This window comes from Otolemur garnettii, unplaced genomic scaffold (genome assembly GCF_000181295.1).
Source record: "Otolemur garnettii isolate 467f Iridium unplaced genomic scaffold, OtoGar3 scaffold00201, whole genome shotgun sequence".
NCBI classification, from domain to species: domain Eukaryota; kingdom Metazoa; phylum Chordata; class Mammalia; order Primates; family Galagidae; genus Otolemur; species Otolemur garnettii.
In genome coordinates, this window is record NW_003852596.1 from 2,182,452 (window position 1) to 2,185,865 (window position 3,414).

The 3,414-nt window shown below is 42.2% G+C and overlaps 1 pseudogene; it reads left to right on the plus strand.

Annotated features, from left to right (window-relative positions):
- The first annotated feature begins 2,715 nt into the window (after positions 1 to 2,715).
- On the plus strand, positions 2,716 to 3,232 carry LOC100963370 (annotated as a pseudogene).
- The last annotated feature ends 182 nt before the right edge of the window (positions 3,233 to 3,414 follow it).

Here is a 3,414-nt window from a genome sequence, read left to right on the forward strand (position 1 = left end):
CTTGAGAAACCAAGATGGAGGCTGGGGCCAAGCCCGGATAACTCTGAGGGGAAAATGGAGGCGTCTAGGGCTCGTCCCCGGGGCAAGGCTTCAGAGAAGGGTGGCAGGAAACAGAATATGGTGGCTTTCCCTCTGCTATAAGGCCCAAAATCAGTCAAGGGGAACCTGATCACAACCGCTTAGTCAGGTTTCTTTATGCTAGGTCACAGTTTGTGAGCGATTCCGCGGTCACTAGACTGGGACAATTGGCCGCCGCCGCTTCCTCACCTTCTCAGCGACGTTGTGGGCTGGAAAAGGTGTGCGGTGAACTAGGGCAGCGATACTGAGACCACCACAGCCGTTGTCTCTGGCTCAGAGGGACCAGGTTACGCAGGCGACACCAGCATCTTGTCGCCAGCGCCAGTCACCACAAAGTGCCCCTAGCGCTTGTGAGTAACCTTTTCACGACGCACAGCACTCTGGGAAAGGTATCTCTGTCAGCTTCCGGGTCACATGATATTTGAATGGAAACAGTACGTGTAAAGGTGTAGGCTGTATGTAGACTAGGACTGTCATATGGAGTCACATGTAAATCAATGAAGTAATTAAGAAGAAACACTTATATTTTTAATCAATTGACTTTCCCAAAATAATCCACGGGGAGAGGGGAATAGTCATTACAACAAAAGGTTCCGGGGCAGGGTTCAGGGGTTCATTACCGTAATCCCAGCACTCTGGGAGCTGAGGCAAAGCGGGCAATTGACTGAGCTCATGAGTTTGAGACCAGCCAGAGCTAGAGCGAGACTCCGCCTCTAAATATAGCTGGATATTGTGGTGGGCGCTGGTGGTCACAGCTACTCAGGAGGCTGAGGCAAGAGAATTGCTTAAGTCCAAGAGTTTGAGGTTGCTGTGAGCTGTGATGCCATGGCACTCTACCCAGTGTGACAAAGTGAGTGTTTTTTTTTTTTTTTCTGTCTCAAAACAACAACAAAAAAAATGGTTCAGGAGCAATTAGATATCTATATGCAACAAAAGATGAATTTAGACCCTAACCTCACATAATATGCAAAAATAACACCATATGGATTATAAAATTAAATTTAACAGCTCAAACTTAAAACTTTTAAGGAAAAAAATAGGAGATAATCTCTATAGCTTTTAAGACATGCCACAGAAAATACAACCATAGAAGAAAAGAATAACAAATTGTAATTCATTGAGATTAAAAACTTCTGCTCTTTAAAATGCACTGCTAAGAGAACGAAAAAGCCGTCAGAATGGAAGAAACAGTATTATAATCCAAGATATTTGAAATATCACTCCCTTGCTTTTATAAAACATGGTCACCCCAGTATCCATGGGCTTCAAATGAATCTTAAGTAATAAGGAGGGACCCAGGAAAATCATCACTTAAAAGACATGTGGCTAGATGCCCTATGAAATTCTGGCATATTCAATTATCAGGAAATTAGTGTGTTGGAGTAAGAATTTGACTCCAAATTCTGAGGCTTTACCCCAGTGTTCTTCATTCTATTTCCTTTTTTTATCAGTCCTTCCCTCTAAACAAAATTTGTGATACTCCCCCCTAACGTTTTAAGTTCCATCATGGCTAGAAAAAAAAATTGGAACTACTAAGCCAGCAGTTCACAACCTGTGGGTCGAGACTTCACCTTCATCTATGCATTTCCTTATTTCTTTCAGAAAGAAATGCATAGAGATTTGGTTAAGAGGAGTAGAGCCAGTCATAAATAATGCAATTACCTGGAGCATAGACTTTGAAGTAAGTCATAGTGGTTTCAAATTGATTGGATGGGATACTTTGCTTAACCTTTCCCTCTTCCTCTTCACTTTCTGTACCTGCTTAACCTTTCCCTCTTCCTCTTCACTTTCTGTACCTGTTAGATAGGACAAAATTGCCTACTTCTCAGGAACTACGTGAACTAATGCCCTTGAAACATAGTACCATGAAAGGTATAAAGTACTTAAGGGGTGTTTGCTATTTTTATCATTGGAAAATGGATATATCTGACATTTCCACATTAGGTATAAATTCAAATGGCACTATGTACCCATTTACCATTAAATAAATTAAACACTCCATCTCTCCCCAGAGATTAAAAACTAGACGGAGTTGATGCTATTAAAACCTTTTCAGAGACCTTGTATGTAAGTAAAGAGGTTAAAAGAAGACTGGATTAAATTCTGAAACCAAAAAGGTGGATGGAGGTGTGCAGTGACGTTGAATTTGAAACGCCCGGGAAACATCCAAGCAGAGATGTCAAGTAGGTGAAGAGAAAATAAATCTAGAAATTTCAGGGCTAGATTAGGTTTGAATATAGAGATTTGAGAAATTTAGGGTAGAGACGGCATTTGTGGTTATCAGACTGACTGAGAGGCCCCCGGAGAAGTATTTATTGTACAAGATGTCCCCATAGTCATCATATATAGAGAAAATGAGCAACTGTAGCTAAGTGTACCTTTATTTACAAATTATGCATTACAAATTTTACAAAATGGTGCAGGTGAGCCCCGTGGGGCAGGGGAAGCACCAGCTGCTGCGCAGGGAGGAGGCCCAGGCTGCAGCTTGAGGGAGGCCCCCGCCCCTCTGCACCTGTGTCTGGCAGAGCCAGTGTGAGACAAGATAAACCTTCCCTGTCGCCCGGATAATCAAAAGTTTTGGCCAGACCTTTGAGCACACACCAGGATAGTGAGGAGCCAGACGAAAAAACACAGACTATGGCACTGAAACAGATTAATAAGGAATTTAGTGATCTGGCCCGTGACCCTCCAGCACAATGTTCTTCTGCAGGTCCAGTTGGGCATGATATGCTTCAGCAGCAAGCCACAATTATGGGACCCAATGACAGCCCATATCGGGGTGGTGTATTCTTTTTGGCAATTCATTTTCCTACAGACTACCCCTTCAAACCACCTAAGATGGCATTTGCAACAAGAATTTATCATCCAAATATTAACAATCATGGCAGCGTTTGTCTCAATATTCTAAGACCACAGTGGTCTCCTGCTTCAACTACTTCTAAAGTTCTTTTATCCATTTGTTCACTGTTAATGTGATCCAAGCCCAAATGACCCCCTAGTGCCAGAGATTGCACAGATCTATAAAACAGACAGTGATAAGTACAACAGAATATCTCAGAAATGGACTCAAAAGTATGCCATGGGAAGCCACCTTCAGGTCAGAATAACCTGCATCGTAGCTGGAATAAACTTTACATTGCTATTGCTTTTTTGATTGTTCTTATCTGGCTGCTCCCCTATCAGAGCTCATCTTTTTTTAATTTTATGTTTTGTTTACCTCCCTCCATTCATTCACATGCTTATCGGAGAAGACTAAGTTCTTCCAGCTTTGGACAACAATTGCTTTTAGAAGCTGTAAAGTAGTTACAAGAGAACAGTTGCCCAAGCCTCAGACTT